This window comes from Acartia tonsa, chromosome 6 (genome assembly GCF_053477335.1).
Source record: "Acartia tonsa isolate MP-2025a chromosome 6, ASM5347733v1, whole genome shotgun sequence".
Taxonomy (NCBI): Eukaryota; Metazoa; Arthropoda; class Copepoda; order Calanoida; family Acartiidae; genus Acartia; species Acartia tonsa.
Window position 1 is genome coordinate 53,878,374 of NC_137265.1, and position 14,727 is coordinate 53,893,100.

Sequence of the window (14,727 nt, forward strand, 5' to 3'; positions counted from 1 at the left end):
TTTTACATCCTATATAAGCCCGGTTCGGCACATGGGGGAGGAGTCTGAAATTTTTATTACCCAGTTTTGACAACAACAACAAAACAGGGTTTTTTTAACCGAAAATGGCAGCACCTATAGCCGAAACACTAAATTTGATATAAATCGCTTTGTATATTACTTGTAGCTCTATAGATTACATGAGGTTATGTAGTTTTCAATTATGGATCGTATCAAAGTTCTAAAAAGTGTTCATCTCACTTTGGGCGTTCAAAAATTACATTTTTCATTTTTTTGTCAAAAAAACGGGTTTTTACTACAAAATCGGGTTTTAATACTGAGGGAAACTGCCCAAAACGGGTCAAAATGCCCGTTGTGCATTTATGGCCATGCCGAACCGGGTTTTTTTTGCAACTTTCCTGTGCACACCACTAGAGCAAAACAAAAAAATACGTTTTCCGTTTTTACCATTATAAAGCTTCCCTGAGATTTTCAGCTCGATCGGCCCATAAAAGTGGCGCTCGGCACTAATGGGTTAAGCATGTAAAAATTGTCATATCAATTTCAAACTTGAATGATGAGTCCTGTAGCAGTAAAGCACAATTCTACAATTACACAATGGTCTTAGAAGAAAAAAAATTATTAAAAAAGTCTCAAAGTATAAATATGTATATTTGTATTAAGCATCCTGTATAATTTAAGTAATCTTTATAACAGATTCAAATGAAATTTTGTTTTGTTTTATGGAGTATATTGATTGAATTGCTCCTTTATATTTCACTAGCAGCTTGGCCCCTAGCCTCTAGTGGCTTAGCCCAGGAGGTATAATTAAATATTAAAAAAAAAATCTTTAGGGGGGGGGGGGGTCAGGTCCAGTAGGTATATTCCCTGAAGAGTAGAATCCGATTGGTTCAGTGGTTAATAAGATCTTAAGGGACGGACGGAAAGACGGACAGGCATTATTCTACTTTGTATTATACAGTATAAGTTATCTATCTCAACATATTATGATAAGCTTTCCATGGATATTAAAATGAAAAATTAAACCACTCAGTAGCCCCAATATGCCGCAGGTGAAATAAAAGAATCAATTGTGCAGTCAGTCAGATGCAGAAGGATTTACTTAGAAAGATGTTATGCATTTTCATGAAAAAACTAGCTGCTACGCCCCTAGAGGTCTCTAGGGGCACTTAAAGTGAGTTTTGGTAAGTCACAACCCCCCAGCCCCCCATCAAGATTTCAATATTAATGTTTTTTGTGGCGTCAAAACTTATTTCATAATGTCTTACTCATTTTTGATTATGTCATCCCTTTGTCTAATGGTGCTTTTCTACAATAAAGTCTTTATAACACTGAACTACTCCCCCCCTCTCTATTTTTTTTTAGTAAATTGAAATATATTCTGCTGTAGAGTGAGGGGATGCCACCCTTGTTCTTAAAATAAGATAGATTAATTGCTCATCAAGGCACTTTTAGGGAAAACAACAAATGGTTTAATTGTGTTTGTTGATGGATCAAGGCATCACACTACCACTGTACCAGAGACAACAGAAATACTATAATACTATTTTATTAATACTATTCATTGAAAAAAATATGCTTTCTAATTAACTGGGTAATTGTAGAGAAAGAGTTTTTTTTAAATATTATAATATTATTAGATAAATAATATTGCAATTAGATTCTAGTCTTATTAAAGACAGCATCATATTGCACCAAATTTGCTGAGTAAGTAAAAGTTGGCATACTCTGTCAAAATGCAAGTTAAACGCCCAATCCCCCAACCCCCTTGATCATAGAATAAATTAGATAAAATAAGGGGGAGGGGGGTTATGACAGTTTAAGTTAGGTTATATTTAAAGCTTGGTAGGCCTGTAGGACCTTTAGGTTTAGACATTGGAAAGAGATACCCCTACAACAAATATATTTTCAAATTCTAAACAAAAAAAAGGGGGGGGGGGAGTGAGAGGTAGGAAGCTCAAAAAAATTTTTGGGAAAACAATTATTAATCACAAGAAACAAAATGCATCTTTTATCATTTAATTTTTGTGAGAGTTAGGAGTGAGTATTAGTGAGTTGCAGACATCAAACTTTAAATTGAACTTTTAGCTAAAAAAAAAATGTCATCATTAATTGGCTCAAAATCTTTGGGGACTTAATATCAAATCTTAATTGAATGATATAATATAGCAAACTCCATGGCTAATCTTTACTTCCAATCATTTTAATTTAAATATATAGTAATTTTGTTTCTCATTGAAGGAGATGTTGCCCATCCCCTCTTAATGTTTGCTTGTTGAACCAACTTATCTGTTGAGCTCGGTTTTTATGGATTTTATTAACTTTGTTCACATAGAATCACCATTTTAAAAATCATTGGAGCTGCACAAACAGGTCTTGTGCACATATGCTTCTCTCTCTGCCTCAAATTGTGATATGTAGTTATCAGTTTTTATTGAAATTTATTTTGTAGGGGAGCTATTATATAATTCCAAATGTCGCTACTTCTGTACACCATCTCTCTGTTAGACAAAAAGTGGAGGAATCATTATTTTCTCTGCTCCTATTCAAGATTGAAGGCTGAAACTTGTTGTCAACATTATCATTATGGAGCATAATTAATCATAAAACATCTATGACAATCAGATTAGCTTTTTTGGCTATTAATATATTATTAATTATTATTATTTCTCCTCATACCATCAGTATTTTAGGTGAAGTAATCAAGATCAAATTTCTTGTCTTTCAAAGGGATTTTTGTGTCTGTAGATGAAAGGAAAAGCAACTTTTTTTTATTTTTCTCATATTTTTTCATATCATTGGTGTTTTTTAAGCTGATTTAAATTTTTATTTGTAAATAGTATCAAAATTATATTACCTTTTGTTTCATTAGATTTTTGTCTGTAGATGAAAGGCCAAGTAGCTTTACTATAATTTTTTGTACATATTTTCATGTATTTTTATAGTTTTTAGTATAATTCTCAAAAAAATTTAAATACAGTATCAAAATAAAATTTTCCATCATTATAAGGTAACAATTCTTAACTTACTCTAATTTATTCTGATCCACTCTAATTGATACTTTGTTATTCTCTTTGTTTTCTATACATTTTTTTATGTTATTGTGCTTTGCTACTTATAGATGTTGTCATCCATTTTTTATGAACTATCAAATGTTTTTTATCTAATTTAATCTCTGAAAGTCTACTTCCAATATCATAAAATTTTCTTTTTCAGAATAAGTAAATTATATTTATAACTGACTGACTGACTGTTGTTTGAAACTAAATTGAGGCCAAAATGGCAACAAAGGACTTAGATGATGATGATAGATATATTGATGACCATGCTCTGATGGTTGACAAATTACTAGATGATATTATTATATCATTAATACAAGAAGCCAAATCTAGATGGGTGAGTGAATTATATTCATTGGTTGTTCTCATTTTATTTCTGCAAAAGATAAAAGTAATTTCAATAACAAATATTAGTAACTGCGATTTTGTAATTTCATAACAATATTGTTGAAAATTTATTATCAACATGTTCTTTTCCTTATCAAACAGTACACAGGTATTCTGGTACTTTATTGTACTTTATTTTGTGTTGGTTTGTTAATTTATAAAATAGATTTTTTTTTATTTTTAGAAGGACCATGTTATTGATGATTCAACCAATGGGGAATCTACCCTTGAAGTTATAAATGCTCTTGTAAATGACATTATTGATTCAGCTAAAAAGGTAATCATAGTAATCATAGGGGTAATTTTAAACATTATAGATTATATGTTGTACATTGCATTCATTGGTAAAATTGATAATTGATAGGATTAAGTAAATTTTGTACTTGAAACTTTTAGAAAAAGAAATTTACATTTTATTTTACAATTACAATATCAGTTTTGTACTTTTTACTAAAAAAATCATTAATGAATATTTAGGACTTTGTTGTTGATGATTCAACCAATGGGGGATCTGCCTTTGATGTTATATTTGTCCTTGAAAATGACGATACTGATTCAGCAATAAAGCAGGTTAGCAAGGTTAATATACTTTTTTTGGGTGATTAATATAAAAGTGATTTTAGCTAACAAAAAAAATTTTGCTATATTTTTTTGCTGACCTTTAACGTCTTGTTAAAGGAAGTGTGAAGTTAATAATTTCTCATCTGATTATAAAATCTTAACATTTTCTAAGCACCTTTCACTACACTGATCAACCAAAAACGTCCTATTAACAAAAATATCCAGGATTAACCCATTAGTGACGAACCGGGCATTAAAACCCGGTTCCGAAAAATGGAAAAAAAAACAGGTTTCCGGATTCATAATTGCATCATTCTCAGTATGAATCCCCCCTCTACTACCCTGGCTTTCATTTCCCCCTGGAGCAGGCAGTTTTGCTTACTTCTGTTTGCCGGTATAGCTCAACAAAGTTTGAAAATCATGAAAATTCAAAATACCCCTTCTAACTTTTTTGTTTTTATAGTAAAGTCGCTGATTTTTTTCGTAAAAAATCTAATGTTTATTGACAAGTACATCTAATTGTGAATTCGTTTTATTCAAAATATTATTTTTTATATGATTTTTTTATCGTTTTTTTACGCCCTATTATGACCCGGTTCGGCCTGGCCATAAATACCCGACAGTTTTAATTACCAGTTTTTATTACCCGGTTTTAACTTTTCAACCAATAAAAATAACAGTTTACGTCATTAGTAAGGGTTTGAGCCACCCTAATAACCCTAGTAATCTCTATATGTGTAACCCAATAGTTTTATGCTCGTTTTCTGATATGTAACACCCAAATTTTATATGTTTTTTTTTTTTCTAGTGTGTGTCTTTTAAATCGGGTTTTTTTTAACCGAAAAGGGTAGCCGAAACACTAAATTTGAAATAAATCGCGTTGTATATTACTTGTAGCTCTATAGATTACATGAGGTTGTGTAGTTTTCAATTACGGATCGTATCAAAGTTCTAAAAAGTATTCATCTCACTTTGGGCATTCAAAAATTACATTTTTCAATTTTTGGTCAAAATAACCGGGTTTTTACTACAAAACTGGGATTTTAATGCCTGGGTAAACCACCCAAAACGGGTCATAATGCCTGGTTGGTATTTATGGCCAGGCCGAACCGGGTTTTTTTGCAACTTTCCTGTGCATGCCACTAGAGCAAAACAAAAAAATTTGGAATTATGTTTTTACCATTATAAAGCTTCCTTGAGATTTTCAGCTTGATCGGCCCATAAAAGTGGCGCTTGGCACTAATGGGTTAATGCCTTGATTTCATGGTATTTTGGGAGGGAAAAAGGAAAAATCAGGGAAAAACTAAACGTAAACATAAACATATTTAATTCGGCATAAAAATTAAACAAAAAACAGTAATAAAATCAAAAAAATATAATATACAATTAAAATTACTATAACAATAAACAACCTAAATCCTAATCAGTTCTGCCTTGGTAACCATGAATAGATCACTATGGATCTGTCTACTTTGCCCAAAATATATCAAACAAAGGTATCCTGGATCCCTTTAAACTTATAGAACCTAGGTAGTATCGCCAAAATAAAAAGAACATAAAAAAGATTGCAAAATTTACAGAGCTGGAGATTTAGATTATATGATAAAAAGTTATTGCAAGGCATTAATTAGTTTAGACTTGATAGATTTAGCAAAAAGGTTTCTATCTTCAATAGATTTAAGCTCATCACTTAGATTATTCCAAAGAATGCCAAAGTTGAAAATTGGATGTTTTTTAAGATATTCATATCTATGAGGCCTTATATAAATATCATTGCCATTTCTAAGATTGTAATTTCCATTTAGGTGATTATTATTAATCCAGGTTGGATAAAAAGAAGGAGATGGAGTTTCATTCAAATAGTCATGCATAATCATTTGAATCATATTCAAGAGATGAATATTCTATTTGTTGCATTATTGGTAGGATATTATGTTTCTTAAATAGAGGTGTAGTGCTTTCATTATACTTTACTTTTGAGACTAATCTTATAGCTTTCTTCTGCATTTTAATAATAGGATCAAGTGTAGTTTTAGTACACATAGACAGAATATTTGAACAATAATTGATATGAGATTGGAAATTAGCATTATATACCAGTTTTAATATTGATGTATGAATAGATTACTTATTTGTCTAAGTGAGTATAAATTTCTGGATAATTTTGAGTGTAGGGATTTAACATGTTCTACTAGAGTGAGATCTTGATCCAATAGAACTCCTAGTGCACATACACTTTTTTCATCAGAATTAGGAACATGCTTTATCATTTTATTTTTAGTTATATTACATTCATTAGTGTCATTCATGTTAAGATAAAGGGGAAAATAAGGGCTTACATTGTTAATAGACAATTGTTCCACATTGTCATATTTGGATTTAAATAAAATAAAATTAGATTTATCTGGATGCAGAGCAAGCTTATTTGCACTATACCAGTCACAGATTTTACTAAGTTCTTTATTTACTAATACATTTAGTTCATTTAAATTGCTATGTGAAAACAGTGGTGTTGCATCATCAGCAAACAATACAGTTAGGGCTTTATCAGAGGCTCTATGTAAATCGTTAATGAATATTATAAACAGGATTACGCCTAAAATGCTACCTTGAAGAATGAAAATGTTAATGTTTTGTAATTCAGATGATGTTAAGGTTTGATAATCTGATGAGAAATTTTCTTGTTCCCAGTCCCTTTAATTTATGATAAGGACTTTTTTTATTTTAGAAGGACCATGTGGTTGATGATTCAATCAATGGGGAATCTGCCCTTGAAGTTAAAATGCTCTTGTAAATGATGTTGTTGATTCAGCAATAGAGCAGGTTAGAAAGGTAACTAGATTTTTTAAATTTTTTATTGGGGGGGGGGGCTTATTTTAAACATTATAAATGATACTTTGTACATTGCATTCAATGGTAAAGTAAACAAGGATGACAACAGTAGTGAAGCACAAAATATATTATGAAATAGACAAAGGGACAAAGTCGGTTATGTGCCGAGAAAATTTGTTCCTTAATGAGGGGATTGTTGTTAAAAAGTGTAAGCTTTCTGTCTTTTACAGCAGCTAAGAAAAACATGTTTCACCCTATTGATTACTAATGGACAGATGGATGAATGGACATTTTGAATTGTAGAGTAGCTTTGCTACTAATAATTGAGAGGATTAATGCTAAAGGGATAAAAAGCTGCACATTGCTGAAAAATCTTCCAAACCAAATTGCTAATATTATTTGTCGATTGTATAGAGGCCTGATGCTACCTAGCCAGCAGAGATAGAGAGCTAAATTTTCTACATTTATTTCTAGATTTTAAACAATTAACCATAATCTAATATAATATTTTTATGTACATCCTTGCATTGTCAACAAATATCTACTATAGATTTCACTATTATTTCACTAATATCAATTAAAATGTACAGGATGTATTTATGACACATTATTATTAAAAAGTTTAGATGTAAATTTGGTGTATTTGACAATTTTGAATGTATAAATGCCAGTATGAGATGTAAATTTGTCAGCCTACCTACGATATTAAGCAATTTTGACAAAAATACATCCACTGTATTTCTGCCAGTTGTAGAAATGACATTGTCTTTCTTAAACATCAGCAACATTAATCAATTTCATCCTTTAAATTAGGTTCTACTTCAGCATTGTGTATCAAATGGCAGAGATACTACTCAAGAAGATGATTTAAATATCAAATTTTCAGAGGTATGTTTAGAAATATCTTCTTTGAAATCAAAACAAACTCATGAGAATAATTGTGATATTAGATTGTTGATAGATGATAAATACTAGGTGAAAGTAAAATTATTTTTGTTATACAAGGAAATTAAGTTCTTATAATTTAAAACTTCTTTATTTTTAGGATCAGGAAGAAAAACCATCATATTTTGTCTGGCTTAGTCAATTGTTGCTAACATCTTGTTCTTCTTTCTTGATGTTTGTTTGCCTGCCTGGGATTTTATCAGTGATATGAAAGTTATTACATTTGTTTATTTTCCTAACTCAAATTTCTCTTGGGTAAAGATTTTTTTTCTTTGCATATACTAAAAAATGTTATAACTTTATAAAAAGTATGTAATAAACTGAATTTTTTTAATTTAGCTATTTAAGTCTTTTTTATATTTTAACAAACAGTACAATCTCTGATTATTTCTTATATTTTTTTAGAATAATCATGTGAAAATAGAAGGAAAACCCCAATATCTTTTAAAATGATTTTATAATCATAACTATTGAATTCTAATTATAATATGAACTCAATATTTGAATGTATATTAAGAAATATTACTTGAATTCATTTGCATTAAAATGTATTGCAGCTTACCATGACAAAAGGCTTTTCATATTTAGTTTTTAAAAAATATTTTAGTAAAATTAAGATATTGTTGTTGAAAAGGTGAACAGGATTTATTCAATGTAAAAAACAGATATATAAAGTTTGAAAAAGAACAGATGTATTCTGTGGGACTTATTGCTTCAGGTTTTTATTAATAAATTAAACCTAAATAGTTGTTTAATGTAGTAATAAGATATGTAAATGTAAATGTAGTATTCAGACACAAAAGAAAGTTGGATTTTTTTAACTATCACTATCCTCAAGGGAAAAGGACACCAGCAGAATTAATATAACCTATTGTTAACATGTTAGCAAAATTAATATTTCATTTTTTACAGTTATCATATTGGTGTTGCCAAGCTTATCTCTCATTCTTGATCTTGTTATGGAAGGAAAAACATGCCTTATGGATCTAATAATTGCATTTGCTTATCAGCCTGCAATGTGGTTAAAGGTTAAAGTTTATCTAGTAACATCATTTCCTAATTTTCCTTTATTGTGAAGGAAATGCCCACCTTTCCTTATCTGTAATTGAGCAACTTCTAGTCGAATATATTTTAAAAATTGTACAATTGTGCAAATGAAAGTTCAGAAAATTTTGTTAGTGTACTTTTCACACAATTAAATTCTCCTTCCTCCCCCCCTCCACAGAATAAGGCTAAAATTTAATCATTCATAATATATGTAATTGGACAATCAGAATTTTCAAATCTCATCTGAATGTTATATCTTTCTAATATGATATTCTGTTAATGATATTTTAGAGTTTCATTTGTTTTATTAATCCAGATGATCTTGTACTAAGAAGACAATATCAGACACAAAAAATATGAAAAATATTTCAATAAAGTCTTATATAAAAATTTAAAGATAAGATCTTTACATAAAACTTTTATTCTTCTGTCTTCATTTAAACTTTTTGCATAATCTACTAAAGCAATATACACAATTAACCTTTAAAGCTAGAATCTGAAATAAAGAAACTGAAGAATGACTTTTTGTAAATGAAAATATATACCACCTTGTTCCTATAATTCAAAGGATGTAATGTTAATCACCTTTTTTTTATTTTTTTGTAGGTTTGTTTTAATCATTAGATCATTATTATTCAACATCATTGCTTCCAATCAGGACTATTGTCAAATATGAAATATAATATTTTGCTTTATGTCCCTAGGTAATATTCATAACTTATCAAATTAGACCATTTAATTGAAAATTAGCTATAAAAATGATTTTTTATTTCTATCCAACATTCAAATTTTGAATTATACTTTTACTGATAATTCAAGCAAATTATATCAACTGTCATAATTTTATTATAATTATTATCTTAATATTGCAGGTATATGAAATATGCATTGAATCAACCTTGCAAATAATTCTACAGACTGGAATTCTATTGTTTCAACTCTTTAGCAGTGATCCAATGTCACTTGACTTTATGGCAAATAAGGATTATACAATTGAAATTATCAGCATTACTACATCCCTCATTTCTATTTTGTGGGGACTGAGCAGCTACAAAATAAATGTTTTCCAGACTGAACCCAAGGTTTTTCATAAATTTGTGTTGATGATTCGAAATTCTGTTGACATTATTGCAAGGTTAGTGTGCTTTTGCTAATTTTTATAAGATACGTTTATTTTGGAAAAGGACCATTTAATAAACATATTCTTCCCAATTCATTTTAGAACATAATATACATAGTAGTCAAATAAATAAGTTGTACCTGTCACTTCTCATAATAAATAATCTTTAATAATATATCATATTATCTTCATTCATGATAATTTAAAAAAAAAACTAATTTATAACAAAAAAAATTATTGAAATATTTGCATCATTTTTATTTAGATTGGCCACACTGATGAGTGTTATACTCTTTAGTCTTGGATGGATATATGGTGTACTCATCTTCAGTTCTTTCATGTGCAGCTTAGTAATTGTCATTCCTTTTCTAGAAAATGTGTATTCCAGAATTTCAAATAGTCAAACTTTTCTTCCTGACAGATCTGTTATTTTTTATTCCTGTTCAGTTGCCTCAAAAGAAAATAATCATGGATAATAAGCAATATAAGGAAATCAGAAGATTAAGAATATGTAACAAACTTAAAGCCATTGTCCTAATAGGATTAGTTTTGTTACTTCAATATATATTTTACAGCAAGAACTATTACCTTTTCCTCAACAAGATTTATGGTAATAATTTTATACTCAATGTGTTTACAATCATAATTTTAAAGTTATTAAACTTACTACTTAAATTTGTAGCATTATATAATATCTTGCACACAATTATTTATTTTGTAATGAAGGTGGGATTGTCATAACAGATCAATAATGATTGCAAAGCTACTAAAGATTTTGTGGATAATAATTGGTTGTTGTCTGGCCTTTTCTTCTGTGGAATTTATACACTATATGAAGTTCTCAACAAGCTGGGTTGAGTTTGTATTTAGGCCAAACACAATTTATTCAAATTTTGAAGTTGAGGAGTTGTATAAAAAGAAATATAATAATAGACATGTTCCTTTATTTATAAGAAATAATTTTTATTAGAATCAAAGTTTGACAAAATTTTTGGAAGATTAAATTGGAAAAGGTTTGTATGTATATTGATTTACTAATTACTAATTGAAGTGATATAAAAACAATTCATTTTGCATTCAATTATAGATTGCAGAGAATCCTAAAGACAGGGGTGAGGGGCATAATATAAGTTGCACACGTTGAAAATACTTAATAAAATTTTACCAAATAATCAACTTTATCACAGTTTTTTTTTAAACTTAAAATATTATAGAACAGCTGTTTGCCACTGCCAATGGCTATAAATCTGCACACATAATATCACTGTTTCTCAAAATAACTTAGAGTAAAGGGAAACAGATATGTACTATATATAAATAGAATTAAATATATTTAAATCTATTTTTTGAATTTTATGGCTATTTAAAGTCAGCAAAATGCTCCAGATACCAGACACTTCTGGTTCCAGGTATACCTGTCAAAAGCCTTTAGATTGCTAAATAAAATGCTTAGTACAAGCATTATCAATGTTATGTTGTGTTTGGAGCAAAATAAAGGCAAAAATAAAATGTATTTTTTAGGAACCTCTAAAAGTATACCTGGATTATAGATTCCATGGCTGCCAGAATTAATGGAACCAAAAAATATTAAATAAAAAAAGTTTCATATCTGTGCCATTTGAATTGTCAGAATTGTCAGAATATGAGGCAGAGATGGTTGTGCATTAAATGTTCATACTCTTCCATCCCCCTTCCCCCCCCCCCCTCCCACACTATGTATCACATACTCTAAACAACCCATAACCACAGCCATCAATAGTGAAATTGAATATTCATGCATACTTTTATAAAATCTATTTTAGGTCTTATACTTTTTGTATTTGTTACTGGATCTTTTTTTGTCATTGTTACTAAAACTGCAAGGAGTCAATATTTTGTGGAAGTTCAAGAATCCATTGATACATCAAATCTAATTCAGTACATTGAAAAGAATGTTAACAAGTAAGAAAAACTAAATCATGAGAAAGGCATTTCTTGAAATATCATATGAAATAATAAACCTAGTTTACTTTCAGATCTGAAGCCATGTGTTTAATAATGCAAAATTCATCTGATTCTGCCAGTAAGATATTTATTTAAAGTTAATAATTTGTATCATTGAGATGATAAATCTAAAATTAGTTGTGTCTGCTGTTCATGATATGATTGAAAGTCACAAATATGAAGTATCAGAAAGCTTTATAAGAATGTGTAAACCTGAACACAAAATGTTAAACATTTCTAGGTAAGTTTTAAAATTGTATGAAAGTCAAACACATTCCATTCTTTTGCATTTCTTTTATAATAATAAAATTCAAGTTAATTATGTTTAGTAATATTATCAAAGTTCATACTGGATTTCACCATTTGATTACCTCATGCCAAAGTTATCAACAAGAAAATAAATGTATTAATGTCAAAATAAGAATAATTTATGAGGAAGATAAATGTGAGAAAATAATTGTTGATTGTGAGAGCCTTTTTAATACTTTGTTGGATGTTTACATAAAGGATATAAATACAAGAGATGAAAAAGGTACATTTATTAATTGTATTTATATCTATATTCCTTAATCAAATTATAAATGAAATACTATTACATCATATTTTGCTGAAACATGAAACCAAATTCAATTTAGAATTGTAAGATTGTATGATTGCACATATATTTCTGAATTTTAGATTAAGTTTTTGACAATCACTAATCTGCACTCTGGCATAACCATAATCCATATTTTTATAAATACTTGTTTTCATTCTCAACACAAACTATGTTATAAATAAAGACATTAATAGTATGATGTGTAACATTATTAGAAAAAGCAGGTAGTACCTTTGTCTAAAACTTCCAGAATTCATTAATATATAAGGTTAACAATCATTCTCATAAGTAATAATCCTGTCTAAATAATCACAAATTTGTATTTACTTGTATATCTATTATTCAATATGGTCATTGTTTAGGAAGAACACCACTTGTACTTGCTGGTGATGATAACAATTTTGTAACAAAACTTCTAGAAGCAGGAGGTGATCCCACAATTGCAACATATAATGGTGGCTTTATTACCAATGAAAAAGATGCTGACAAATTGCAATGTAGAGGTAGATCTATTGACAAATATTTTTTATATAAAACATTTTTCTACTTTTTGAAAAGAAAAAAAACATTCTTTACTTAAAGGTGTTTCTTTTTTTAGCTTCTGAGAAAACTTACAAGAGTAATGGTAAGTATTAATCTTAATAAGAACTTAAATAGATATTTTCATTAGTGTTCACAACTTTCAGCAAAATTGTCAAAAATGAATATCCTATATACATACTGAAAGGGTGTTACATACTAAATTAACAGCCCCTTTCCCCTGTTTTTTTAATGAGAGAGTCGGGTTGTAAGTTTCATATATACAATATCCTAATAATAAAGTAACATGATGTTTGTATGTTTGTCTGTCTGTACCTAAGGATCTCACCAAATGCTCAACTGCTTTAGTTTTCCTTTACAGTAAAGCTTCTTATAGATCCTGAGATGGTTTTAGGCTTATTTTTATAAAGAAGAATTTATAATACCTATGTTTCTAAGCTATTTTCTGCCCTTCCATAAACATTTGATTATAGATCCCCTAGATGCTAGGGGCCTAACCGCTGGTAATAGACTAAATTAAGAGAAAAACATCTGGACAAAAGCCATTCTGCTTTGCATTTTTAATATCTTGATTCTAGCTTTAAATATTGCATCAACTAAAGGAGATAATTATGTAATATTGGACATATTGAAAAATGGATATTCTGTCAACTCTACTTATAACTCTGGTAAGTCAATGATTCATTAACTTCAATTTTTAATCTATAAGGAAAAATACTTTTTAGTATAAAGATAAATATTGAAAATATATTTAACTTCTAACCCAGTTTCTTTTTCTTGACTATGCAATTCTAGTTGTGTAATTGGCTGAATGAGGGATAATTTAATCTTGTATTTCTCATGGTGGCCCTGGCCCAGTTGTACTTTAAGATCTCTAATCAAATAGTATTTTTAAAATGAATTTTTTATCATTTTTCATTTCTTATATTAAAAGTATTCTTAAAGAACAGGAAATACAAGAGATTTAATACCATAAAAAAAACATATTCAATTTTAATATTATTGAAATTTAGCAATTTTAATAGTAATTTATTTTAGCAATTTTAATAGTAATTTATTTTAGCAATTTTAACCCTTTACAGTCGGGCCCCTTGCTGCACCTTAATCAATCAGGGGGGGGGGGTGAGCGTTCAATGCCCCCCCTTATTATCTCAGTTCCTGTTAGAGCTAAAGGGCTAAATTTTTTTGTGCAAGTCCCCTGTTTGATAATGAATATCCAACCTTTTATAGTCTAAGTCAATTTTCGCTTCCTTTACCCTTTTATTTAACAACCTTTGTTTTTAGGTCTTTTTTTACTTAAAAATTTCAAATGGCTGTAATTATCTTATATTTGAAGCTAGAAGAACAATTTTTTTCCAGAAAATGTTTATCTTTATGTACATTTTACTTTAGAAATATCAAATATAAATTTCAGCGGCCGCAGCTGTACTTGGCAGCTGCCAGCAGCTGCAGTCAACGGTTGGCGGGAAAACGGCAGCGGATCTTTATAAAATATTAATACGTTATGTAGACATGTCAGAAAAGCTTAAGTTTGAAATTTGAAGTCTCTAAGTCAAAAAGTGCGGCAACAGGAGCCTTTTAAAGATTTCTGGAGACCTGGAGGATCAGGACCTGCAGGATCATACCTGGAACCTGAAAGTTATTTAAACACCTGT